Source organism: Mytilus trossulus, chromosome 8, assembly GCF_036588685.1.
Source record: "Mytilus trossulus isolate FHL-02 chromosome 8, PNRI_Mtr1.1.1.hap1, whole genome shotgun sequence".
Taxonomy (NCBI): Eukaryota; Metazoa; Mollusca; class Bivalvia; order Mytilida; family Mytilidae; genus Mytilus; species Mytilus trossulus.
The window spans coordinates 59,504,778-59,519,068 of NC_086380.1; the positions used below are offsets into that span (position 1 = coordinate 59,504,778).

The 14,291-nt window shown below is 32.9% G+C and overlaps 1 long non-coding RNA gene across 1 annotated transcript; it reads left to right on the top strand.

The window, feature by feature from the left end:
- Window positions 1–496: 496 nt before the first annotated feature.
- Window positions 497–5,721, top strand: LOC134681213 (uncharacterized). The gene is made up of 2 exons (XR_010100576.1): window positions 497–599; window positions 4,964–5,721. It is a non-coding gene; the product is annotated as an uncharacterized LOC134681213 (long non-coding RNA).
- The last annotated feature ends 8,570 nt before the right edge of the window (window positions 5,722–14,291 follow it).

The following is a 14,291-nucleotide window of genomic DNA, read 5'->3' on the forward strand; positions in this document are numbered from 1 at the left end:
TGTAATCATACAGTAGTTAGTGTAATAACGTAGCAACAAATAGAAATTTAGATTTTTTTTAGTCACTGGTAAAAATGTACCCATGATCAGATTCGTGCACCTTGTTAATCACATGTGAGGGGGGCAAGGGGTATAACTGTTATGCTGTTATGGGCCAATTTGAATCTTTGTTATCTGTTATTCTGTAGAAAAAAAAATGCTGTTATCTGTTATTGACTATTTCTGTTGCTGTTATAGGACTTTTACTTTTTTTGTTATCTGTTATTGTAAGAATGTATTTTTGTTAACTGTTATTGGACCACCCCCCATGCCCCCCTCATATGTAGTAAAAAAAATTGCAGTGCATACAACTTTATTATATTCAAGTCTTAACTGTCCTTTCACTGGGGTCCTTGGTGACGTGTGAGTGTGTATTAACTAAGTTTACCCTTTAATTGCGCTGAGTTATTATTAGATTATAGGTAATAAAATTTCCATATTCTAATTATACATTTCACTGGACTGTATTTAAAAGGTATCGAGAATTTTCATTTAATTCTGCCGGTTGTTTTCTTATGATAAAGACAAACCAACTTGACCAAATTCGTACACAATGCCAGGTAAGAAAGATATCATTCAAAACTTATTATTTTTTTAATTTCCTTAACGTTGTGCCTTGGTGCACGAATCTGATCATGGGTCACATTATATCACAAAATAACTGGAAAATAAAAGTCTTTCAATCGCAAATATTATAGGCTATTTATTTAGCTAAATGTTCAAAGTGGTGGTTTCCGAAATTATAGACATGTGGATATTCCAGTTTTGTCTGTACTCAACTTTAAATCAGAGTCATAATATTTTCTTATGTTCATAACCAGTGTCCTTTTTCGCTTATTTAAACAAGTACCAATTAAAGTTTTAATAATAAATTGCTTTTATACTATTCAAAACAACAACCTGAACACACTTATCCATTTTGTCATGCTAGTTGCAAGTTTTAACGAATAAGAAAAACATACAATGTTTGGACACTGTTATGAACAAATGTTTGTTCACAAAACTTATCATTATGTTCCCTGTGTGAAAGATCAAATACTTCAATCAGTTCCAAGTTGAAGTAATTGCGTCAAAAAAATCCTACAACAGCTTTAAGACATGGCAGATATCTTTAAATGAATAAAATCATGAATACAGGCAACATAAGAATTAACGTTCATAACAATATATCAAAGTTTGGCGTCCATTGTTATGAACAAAGATTTCCTCAAATTCAAATTAACTAAACTTTACAGATTTCAGGCAATTTAAACAACTTTTGATGTTACAATGACACAACTGAAATTTTTCTGAATTTTATTAATTAATTTATGAATTTATTGCTTAGAATTACAAATGAGAAACTAAATTATCATTGTTCATAACGACGGACACAGAAATATTGGGACACCGTTATGAACAGTGATGATACAAATATTGAAAATCTACCCTAAATGCCAAAAGTATAATTTATGTGTGACATAATAAAAATAAATCATAATTTGAAATGTTTGAGATTTTGTTGAAAAGGTGCTTTTGTAATCCATTAAAAAGTATATTAAACGTTTATTACATTTGTTCATAACATCCTGGACCATCCTGTTGTCTGAGTTATGAACGCCATAATTCACCTGTTCAAATGAAGTTTATTGTACATTTAGAACTTAGTATTTCGACAAAATCTATGTAGTCTTTAATATTAGATATTTTTTCCGATTTTATCGTCTTTAAACAAATTTGATTTCTTTGAAATGTAAAAAAAAATATTTTGTTCATAACTATAGACACCGTGCTCATTTCTACCACATCGGGATAAAATAGAGAGTTTGTGTGTTTTGCAAAGATGACAACCCATAAAATCACATTAATTTTATTAAATAAATACTATGCTTTGCTATGATCATTAAATGGCATGCATCCGTTTCATTAATATCTTGAAAATTACAAAAAACTAGCTACTCTGTCTTTTCTTCCGTTCATTACTTTTGGTGGACACCGTTGGGGTGCACGTGATCACAGCTCAGTGTGTAGTCATATGTAAAAGAAAACTGCATCATAATTTTGTGTGTACCGGAATGTTCCATTTCATATTTAGGGGAGTACATGTACATTGTATTCCTAAGAACAAAGTTATCACTCTTTTTTACGTTCATAACAACTGGACACCTCAAAACCTGTTGTAGACAATTATGTTCAGGAATGCTTGTCTTCACGTACATGTGTAATTCAAGCTGCCAGATAGATTTATAATCATTTCTAAAAGACAATACAGTGGTTGTAGCTCCTTTAAAATTTATACAAATGATGAAATTATTGACTTTTTTCTTTCAACTTTTGATGGACACCATAGGTTATGAACAAATTGTATTTTTTGACGAAGGTTTCTGATTAACATGTACGTTGGTATAGGAAATTTATACTTTAATTTGTTATTCTTAAGTCAGTTGTGTTTATTTCCCTCAAAAGATGTGCATTATTTAATTGAGTACAGAGCCATTTCAATATCAGCGATGACAGAATGTAACATTTCCGGTCTGTATTTTAGCCATTTTTTGGGGGGAAAATTGTAAAATTTAATATAAACCGATGTTTCACATCTCTGGTTATAGTAGGTTCCTTGTTTAATAATCTTTAATGTAATCATACAGTAGTTAGGGTAATAACGTAGCAACAAATAGAAATTTAGATTTTTTTTAGTCACTGGTAGTGATGTACCCATGATCAAATTCGTGCACCTTGTTAATCATTGTGAGGGGGGCAAGGGGTATAACTGTTATACTGTTATGGGCCAATTTGAATCTTTGTTATCTGTTATTCTGTAGAAAAAAATGCTGTTATCTGTTATTGACTATTTCTGTTGCTGTTATAGGACTTTTACTTTTTTTGTTATCTGTTATTGTAAGAATGTTTTTTTTGTTAACTGTTATTGGACCCCCCCCCCTCCCCCCCTTTGCCCCCCTGATATGTAGTAAAAAAATTGCAGTGCATACAACTTTATTATATTCAAGTCTTTACTGTCCTTCCACGGGGTTCCTTGATGACGTGTGAGTGTGTAGTAACTTAGTTTACCCTTTAATTGCGCTAAGTTATTATTAGATTATAGGTAATAAAATTTCCATATTCTAATTATACATTTCACTGGACTGTATTTAAAAGGTTTCTGCCGGTTGTTTTCTTATGATAAAGACAAACCAACTTCACCAAATTCGTACACAATGCCAGGTAAGAAAGATATCATTCGAAACTTATTAATTTTGCACAATGTTTTCTATGTAGATCAGACAATAACAATCAAAACAAAGGATTAAACAAACACTCATAAAACCAAAAGACATTTACAAAAACAGTAAACAAATAAATAAGAAACAACACGAACTCAACTAAATACCTGGAATGAAATCGGGTGCTCCGGAAGGGTAAGCATTTCATGCACCGTATACCGTGCGGCACCCGTCGTGTTGTCACTTTCTTTGTTCAGTCCCGTAATGATGGAAGGTTATTATGACTGAGGAAGAATATCAGATATGATTTCTGACACAATTTTGTCACAATGGAAAATCACCTCATGATGGCGACCGTAAAATTTCTTGAGCGGTGAGTTTAATTTGATTGATTCATAGCCCTGTCCTATAATAAGGTATGGGAACGGTAAATGTGTCAAAGACACAACAACCACAACAAAATGTAAAAAACAGTCCAAATGCAAGGCCACCAATGAGTCTTAAACACAGCGAGATGGTTGCATATGTATATTCGACACATTACAATTGCCCCATATCAGTAAGTCTAGGTGCGATCGGACATGGAATAAATAGCAATATGACCCTACATAACGGTTGTTGATACAGCAATAATGTATTAGAGTAAAGATGACTAGTGCATACTATCAATTGAGATTTCAAAATTAAATTATATTGAAGTGTTACTAATGTACAACCCAATTGCTTTCTATTTCAAATTATACAATATTTAATATAGTAAAGTTATTAACAAGATTTTGAAATAAAAAGGGCATATTTGGCCTTGATATAATATAAGAAGTTTTGTATGGTCCTATCAGTCTTCAGGGAACCAGTATGCTCTTATATGCAATTAAAGGTATGTTGATGTTTTTCAGTACAACCCAAGAAAACGTTTAGTGAACCTTAAATTAACATTCAAAACTGTTTCTCCAGTGATTCTTAGTCGTTAAGTGTGGATTTGATACAAAAAAAAACAATGATTGTACATATTTATAAAGTTGTAGCTCTGCGTAGAAACTATTTCATATAAAATATGTACTTCGTTCTTGTATGTTCTTTCTGACTGGCCCTATAACTAGAGGTTTCATCCCTTATTTGGTAAATACTAAATACCGATACACCTTATCATTATAATACACTATCCAGTAGTCCGATGAGGCGCTAACCTTCGCCCTTAACCTGATACAGCAATATTACATTACAACAAGAAATAACGCACTATAAAATATCTATTAAAAATGGCTTAACCCTATCAAAAATACGAATTACACAAAATACAACCACAAGAACAAACACCTCGCGACAATGCACAAATACAACAGCAAAACGCACGTGCCCATAAAATATAGAGGTTACATTAATAATTATAAAAAGGGCACATGAAGCAACTGTCTTGACAAAATGTCAATAAATCACTTCGAGTTTTAAAAAATAGGTAAATCTAAATATAATAATTTTGGACGGAGACGTGGAAACAAAAATATATTCAAATGTTTTGTTTGCTTACGAAAAGCATTCGCTAAAGTCATACAACATGTATTATGTATAAGCTGCAACTTTGTAATACAATAAATATGACTAAAGAATATTGAAGTCTATGTATACTTATTTGTAAAAGTGGAAGATAACATGACAGATTAATTAACAGCCGATGTTATATCTAATTGTAATTTGTTACATGCAATTGTACTCTTTTGTTTTAGGTGGAATAGGTCCTCTTGCCGGGAACACGACTTCGCCACCACTACCCATACCACCACCACCACCGCCTCCTCCGCCAAATCCTATTGTAATTAAACCACCATCTGGACCGACCGGATTCTGTTAACACTGTTATTAAGGAAAAGACTTTGTCACATCATATATTAAAGAGTGTAAATTGTAGCTTCATTAACCTAACTAATATTTGATAAAAAAAATCATGTGAAATGTGGATAAGATTAAATGACATCACGGTATATATTTTAATATTCACATATATATCTTTAAATTTCATGAATCAATAAAGATTATATTGATATATGATTTCAAATGGAGTCATTGAAATGCTTTGACTGCCCACATATATTTTTGTGGTATGGGTACACGTGTCTAAGATAAACACATAAATACAAATCTTAGGTTGACAAGCTAGTTATTTTATTGCATAAAGATATGAATTGTTACATGTATTAATAAGAAAGACCTTCAGATTTCATTGTGCGATGTTAAATTAAATTACAATGTTACCATTTATAGGCGTACCCCAACGAACAAGTTTTAGGTCTCAAGGTGTAATAGTATATAACATGTGGGTATACACTTATCTATCAAATCACTGACAAATTATTGAAAAATATTACATAATTATCTAGGATGTTTTCAATTTCAAAAGCGTATTGTAGTGTTCCAATGTTGTGCTATATTGTATTATTCAGTTACAGGATACTTTATCAACATATAAACATGATTACAAAACCAACAGTACTTATCTTTTATCAACCATGTCAACGCTTTATTTAAACTTTAAATCTCTGACAAATTTATATTGAAATGAATGTTGTCTATTTATACAAACTTTATAAATTTTCAATGTATCGGACGCCTACTTAGAATCAACGACAAATTATTAAATGAATTTTGCATATTTATAGGAATTTTGCATATTTATAGATATGTTCAATATCTGTAACCAATACAAAAGTATGCTTATGTTTTATTTTTTCTCAAATTATTGAAATGAACGCATATTTATAGATATATGTTCAATATTTCCTCCGCTTAACGTTGTGACAGAATATAAGTTCCGCCATAATATTTGTTCCAAAGAACTTTTGGCATATAACAAAAGTTCCTTTAAGAACTTTCATTATATAATATTTTATCCAATGCTATAAGAAAATTTCCTTCTTAAAGGATAAAATATTACAATAAAATCGTTGTGTTATAAAATGTATAAGACATTACCGAAAAGTTTACTACACGGACCCTTATAACGACAACTACAAATGTGTGCCTATATGGAATAAAAATATAAGGACCGTATCAAAATGTCGAAATATCAAACAACGAATGACATGCACTTAATTCAATAAATCGTTATCATATCCTATCCCAGCACCCAACTCCATAGATCACTAGGTAATTCGAACATCTATTTAGACCAATTAGAATAAACTAAATCACCATGGCCATGTCCATCGCCAGGAGCCCATGCCATTATTGACACTTATATTTAAAGAAATACTGTGTTATATATATGGGGCTCGACAACACGTGATCTACTTGACCGAAATATAAAACATCGAATGACCTGTACATTTTGTAAAACCAGATATTATGTAAAGTTTTATTTAGAAACAGAATCATAACTAGAAACACGAGTTGCTGTCGTCAGCTATTGATTTGTTTACTTGTAAAAAAGTAGATAACACAAATACCGAACTCCGAGGATAATTAAAAAAATGAGGAAATCCATAAACAACTGGCAAAACAAAACGCTCGAACATATAAAAAACAGAACAACTGGAAAACGACAACATATATATGAACTTGAACTTTAATCAGATTGCATAAGAAGCATCAGTGACTTGCGAAAACAAAGTTATCAGGCCAAATGAAGAACGGATATCGTAGATCTTTGAGTACCCAAAATTAAGATTAAATTTTTTTTTACAAAAATAAAAACAAAACGTCATGCAGCGTTGAACTTCATGGATAAGGACGGATGCCGCTACAAACATTGTAGATTCACATCACATTATTTGTCTGTTCCTTATCGTAATACAATATTAAAAATATAACTCATATAGTAAAAATGTAAAACTTATATTTACATTGATATTTGAATCCTACTTTAATCTGTCTCGTTTCTAATAATATCAATTTAATGATCTATCAAAAAAGTCTGTATTATTCTGCCCTAAGGGACATTAGAGTCTAGTGTGTATTTACTAAATTTGATTGCATGTTATAGTATATAAGTATAATAGAGATCTACACGCTATGTAACCAGCATACATAGAAATAGATTAAGTGTCTGCAACATAATGAACGAGCTAGGATTGAAAAGCCTGCAATTACATAATAAGTGAGACTAAAACATGTTCGACCCTGTAGCCACAGAAAAGAACAAAACAACTGCAGATCGAAGCTCCAGTAGAAGTGGTTAGCGTTACCTAGTAGAACAAGCTACCAAAGACTAAAGGAAATGGTTGTTCATTTTAATAATGAAATGTCCATTAGAAGATGCTAGACATTGTTTTTCCCCGAATGTGACCTACCGAATTAGACTTATTACCGGGTTTGTACTAGCATGAGCTACATGACGCAGGTTACACATGTGGAGCAGGATCTGCCTACCCTTCCGGAGCACCTGAGATTATCTTGAGTTTTTGGTGGGGTTCGTGTTTCTCAGTCTTTTAGTTTTCTATGTTAGTTGTGTTTGGTGTACTGTTGTTTGTCTGTTTCTTTTTTAGCCATGGCTTTGTCAGTTTATTTTTTACTTATGCGACTGAACGTCCCTTTGGTATCTTTCGACCCTCTTATATAAAATCATAAAAGACATAATGTGGAAACTATTGTTAACAAACCACACTTTTGTAGCTATCCCTGTTACAATATTGTTAAAATGATGAAGTCAACACCTCCAAATAAGCCTAAATTTTGTGGTTGTTAAATACACCGCTGATTGAACATTTTACTCTGAACCCAGAGGTGTGCCTTAGAAAGGCAGAAGATTCATACAAGACAAGAGAAGACATGGTGAATTTGGGTGTATGCGGAATATTATTCCCCCTTTTCGACGAACGGAATGCATCCGTAATTTAGATGATTTTTGGCAGAGTTACTTCCCTGTTCAGTAGGTGTGACAATCGAAGACGTTACGACTTTTCTCTGCTGCCTAAGGATAAAGATCGAAGTATCCGAGCGACAAAGTGGAATTCCTTCTTTTAAGATTTATTGGTCAACAGAAGAATTAAACAATTTCCAATTATTTCACAAATAAAACCTCGTTTAATTTCATAGAGATGCCAAATGTACAAATTGTAATATGAAGCCAAAACGTAGGGAGTTTTCCGATTTCAACGATCTTCCATAAAAAAAATCTCGATAATGATTTTCTCAAATAAGATTGTTGATAAACAAGAAATAAATCTAGTAAGGTGTTGTTGATGATAAAGATCGACTGTTTTACTGACCAATCATACACTCAAATTGGAATGTCTGAGAGAAAAAGATCATTGATATTTTCGATTAGTTGTAGCCAAAAACCATTCTCTTAGCCAGTATTGACATCACATCATGACCCAAGACTCTATCCAAAAAGGAAACGAGTCCGTTCGGCGATTTAGGATGTATAGATATGCAGTCACGCTAGGTGAATAATGCTCGTTACATTCTGTGACTCGTGTATAGAAAGTGGCATTCACAATATCCCTTCCATTCATTACAATAAATCAATCAAAAGGAAAATGACATGTGTAATGAATGAAACATTGAACCTTCTTAGTATTTGGGTCGACTTGTTTTGGTTTTTTTTTATTTTGCAGAAGATAGTGTGGCCTAATCGTTGCAGTGTTTTGAGAATCGATTCAAGGTCTGGGTTTTTTCAACTGTTTTGTGTTGCCTAAATTGTTGAATGCTGATTTTATGGGGGCCGTTTTGTTTCTGTTTTTATGGGGCCGGGTTAACGGAACATTTTCCTGTCTACGTTAAGCATCTCCCCTATTATTGTTTAAGGATGATTCCAATTTTCCATTGTCTTACTTCATTTAAATACTATTACATAATTTACATTACAGTATGGTAAGTATTATTATTCCATGCAGTAGTTCAGGATCTGTACACAAAATGTATACCAATCTAACTTAAATTCAGATCTATAAAACTCTTACCTAGTACAAACTTTATATGTGTCTCTATGGGTGTGTGGGGGGGTCTATACTAGGAAAACCGAAATACAAAAACACTGAACCTTGGAAAACCAAAAAGGAATTAGTCTCAAAACTGGCAAGAAAAATAATAATTGCTCAGAACTGATTGACTGATAAACAACTGTCATGTTATTGACTGATAAACAACTGTCATGTTATTGACTGATAAACAACTGTCATGTTATTGTCTGATAAACAACTGTCATGTTATTGTCTGATAAACAACTGTCATGTTATTGACTGATAAACAACTGTCATGTTATTGACTGATAAACAACTGTCATGTTATTGACTGATAAACAACTGTCATGTTATTGACCTGCATGGTACATGCATTCTTGCTTTGTAGAACATCTAGGTTAAACCTGGTATTCGTCACTCATGAGTAATACGCGTGTGAAGTAAAGCATTGTCGACTTTTTAAATCATCTGCATTCTATACGTTGGAATACATTGAATCACTTTTAAAAATATCCTTTCAAATTTTTTTCTTTGATCAAATATTAAAGCAGCTGCATCACTCCCTAATTTGAAGATACGTTACTGTTATTTTTTTTTAAACATCTACTTCATGAAAGATCGTTACCAAGGTATTATGAATACAAGTACACATCTATATTACTAAACTAGAGGCTCTAAAGAGCCTGTGTCGCTCACCTTGGTCTATGTGCATATTAAACAAAGGACACAAATGGATTCATGACAAAATTGTATTTTGGTGATGGTGATGTGTTTGAAGTTCTTACTTTACTGAACGATTTTTTGCTTCTTACAATTATATCTATCATGAACTTTGCCCATTAGTAACAGAGAACTATATTTGGTAAAAATTTACATAAATTTACCAAATTAATGAAAATTGTTAAAAATTGACTATAAAGGGCAATAACTCCTTAAGGGGTCAATTGACCATTTAGGTCATGTTGACTTATTTGTAGATCTTACTTTGCTGAACATTATTGCTGTTTACAGTTTATCGCTATCTATAATAGTATTCAAGATAACCAAAAACGGCAAAATTTCTTTAAAAATTACCAATTGGAGGGCAGCAACCCAACAACCAGTTGTCCAATTCATCTGAAAAATTCAGGGCAGATAGATATTGACTTGATTAACAATTTAACTTCTTGTCAGATTTGCTCTAGATGCTTTGGTTTCATAGTTATAAGCAAAAAACTGCATTTTACCCCTATGTTCTATTTTTAGCCGTGGCGGCCATCTTGGTTGAATGGCCAGATCATCGGACACATTTTTCAAACTAGATACCCCAAAGATGATTGTGGCCTAGTAGTTTCAGTGGAGATTTTGTAAAAGATTACTTAGATTTATGAAAAATGGTTAAAGATTGACTATAAAGGGCAATAACTCCTAAAGGGGTCAACTGACCATTTTGGTCATGTTGACTTATTTGTAGATCTTACTTTGCTGAACATTATTGCTATTTACAATTTATCTCTATCTATAATAATATTCAAGATAATAACCAGAAACAGCAAAATTTCCTCAAAATTACCAATTCAGGGGCAGCAACCCAACAACCGATTGACCGATTTATCTGAAAATTTTAGGGCAGATAGTTCTTGACCTGATAAACATTTTTATCCCATGTCAGATTTCCTCAAAATGCTTTGGTTTTTGAGTTATAAGCCAAAAACTGCATTTTACCCCTATGTTCTATTTTTAGCGATAGCGGCCATCTTGGTTGGTTGACCAGGTCACGCCACACATTTTTTAAACTAGATACCCCAAAGATGATTGTGGCCAAGTTTGGATTTATTTGGCCAAGTAGTTTCAGAGGAGAAGATTTTTGTAAAAGATTACTTAGATTTACGAAAAATGGTTAAAAATTGACTATAAAGAGCAATAACTCCTAAACGGGTCAACTGACCATTTTGGTCATGTTGACTTATTTGTAGATCTTACTTTGCTGAACATTATTGCTGTTTACAGTTTATCTCTATCTATAATAGTATTCAAGATAATAACCAAAAACAGCAAAATTTCCTCAAAATTACCAATTCAGGGGCAGCAACCCAATAACCGATTGACCGATTCATCTGAAAATTTTAGGGCAGATAGATCTTGACCTGATAAACATTTTTATTCCATGTCAGATTTCCTCAAAATGCTTTGGTTTTTGAGTTATAAGCCAAAAACTGCATTTTACCCCTTTGTTCTATTTTTAGCCGTGGCGGCCATCTTGGTTGGTTGACCAGGTCACGCCACACATTTTTTAAACTAGATACCCCAAAGATGATTGTGGCCAAGTTTGGATTAATTTGGCCAAGTAGTTTCAGAGGAGAAGATTTTTGTAAAAGATTACTTTAATTAACGAAAAATGGTTAAAAATTGATTATAAAGGGCAATAACTCCTAAACGGGTCAACTGACCATTTTGGTCATGTTGACTTATTTGTAGATCTTACTTTGCTGAACATTATTGCTGTTTACAGTTTATCTCTAACTATAATAATATTCAAGATAATAACCAAAAACAGCAAAATTTCTTCAAAATTACCAATTCAGGGGCAGCAACCCAACAACCGATTGACCGATTCATCTGAAAATTTCAGGGCAGATAGATTTTGACCTGATAAACATTTTTATCCCATGTCAGATTTGCTCTAAATGCTTTGGTTTTTGAGTTATAAGCCAAAAACTGCATTTTACCCCTATGTTCTATTTTTAGCCGTGGCGGTCATATTGGTTGGTTGACCGGGTCACGCCACACAATTTTTAAACTAGATACCCCAATGATGATTGTGGCCAAGTTTGGTTTGATTTGGCCCAGTAGTTTCAGAGGAGAAGATTTTTGTAAAAGTTAACGACGACGGACGACGACGACGACGACGGACGACGACGACGGACGACGACGGACGCCAAGTGATGAGAAAAGCTCAAAAAAGGATGAGCTAAAAAGGATATTTGTATATATTGGTGTCGTTTATACTTCTTTTACGTGAAATAGTCGAATATTCTTGTATTACACAAATAGTTAATGGCCAGTGAAGTTTATCATCACTCAGTCTGAAAATCTTATTTCGGGTATTTTGGTTTAAATGGGCCATAACTCTGCAAAAAATCATCAGACCGGAACAATATATACTTGTTATGGTTATACTATATACCAAATATCAAACCAATATATTCAAGCATTACAGAAAAAAAGTGTGGAAAGCTGATTTGCCGGACGGACAGATTGACGGACAGACGGACTGCAAACCTAAAAAACTTCGTTGGTAGGGGATGAATGCTCAATTTTTCCGAAAATTCAGGATTCTTCATACCTGCGCCTGCATGCATGGGCTACTTTCTAATCTAGTGTGTTTTAAACACAATAACCTCAGTTTGAACACCAACGACTGCCGATGACGACACCTACAAAAGTATAAAGGATAGCTATGTCTCACTTCCCCGACAATGGTCGCATACATGACAACAACTGAAATAAATAACTGAGCCCATAACAAATCATTGAACATGAATAATATGTCTTCCAAGATCAAGGACAACACAGGATTAAGTTGTGAAAGGGGATGAAAACTGTCTAAACCGAACCACTTCGGGACTGTTCAGTTTTTGGCAGATGTTCGATTTAATGAGATTCACAACTCATATCTGTATCTGTTTCTGTATGTATATATCATACAATTGGATATGACTGGACTTGAGCATTTTTGGTTTAGACGGGTTTTCTGTTGATGCATGCAATGTTCGGTTACATTTGTTTTTGTAAGACAGGTATCACTTAAATGCAGTTTAAAACAAGAGTGGACACACTGAAATGTCTCGCCTTTTTAAGTGTTCAAAATTTAATCTATATTGAAAGTTAAATCTTAAGTTTAATATACTACAAGCATTACATTTAATTAACATTTCAATGATCAATGTACATGAGATCATGTTTGGAAACCCTTTCAGACCAAGGAATTGTATATACATATTACAATTCCTTGTTCAGACTGACAATAAGGCGGTATACTTATTCCATAGACCAAATTCAGTTAACCTATTACTTTAAGTATCTAATAAACCAAAAAATGAGGTCAACCCCTGAAAATTATTCAACACACCAGATACATGTATGATTGATTTATCACTCATAATTATAGTATCAATGAAAAAGGTCAAACCTGAGAAATAGACCAACCACAAATACTGAACTTTGACTACTGAGACATGCAATTGAGGTCAATGACAGATTACACTATTAGTCATGTTAGTTGGACGTGTACACCTTATAATCATTCTATACACCAAATTTAGCAGTCCTGAAAAATGAACTTGATCACGATAATTTTACTTTGTTCACTGATCAATATAATGAGGTCTAGGTCAAATGAAAATTGTGTGACAGGCACGAGGACCTTCCAAGGTATGCACTTAAAAATACAGTTATCCTATTACTCTTATTAGAGAGAAAATAACCTTACTAACAATCTAGTTTTTTTCAAGAAGTCACTGAATGATGAAAAAGAGGTCAAGGTCAATGAACATATGACCGACTGAGAGAATGTAACATAAGGCATCTATATTATGCAAGTTATGAAGTATCAGTGTCTGAGCAGAAAGTTGATGTCTCAGCCAGGGTTTTGTTAAAGAACGTCTCGTCCTTTTTTTTAAAAGAGTTCATCGGAAGATACCAAGACCTTGTTGATTATCAACTTCACAAATTATACAGGGTGGTCTTGAAGTATAGATTCTAGGTACTGTAGTTGTTTATTATCTTAATAACATCGAGGACTTATCTATATACGTCCCTGATTAAGTGTCACAGTGTTATTTTTAGTTGTCTGTATAATTCTATCTCTTACTGTTTAGTTCCTTTTTTTTTTATTAATATCGTTTTGGCGTGGCTCGGTATTTATACATCCCGCCTGTGTCCTATTGTGTTAAGGGTAATTTTTACATTTTTGTCTTTCTTTTTTGCTAATATTGTCTATTAAGTGTTTAAGTGTCATTTTGTTCCTTTCTATTAACATATCTGATGGTGTTTTTTTTGGTATTTAAGATTTTAACACAATGTTGACTGCTGTACCCCATTTTTGACATTTTTCACAATTATGTCTTTTTTGTTTTGCTCACACATTGTTTTCAATTTAATGGAATACTATGTG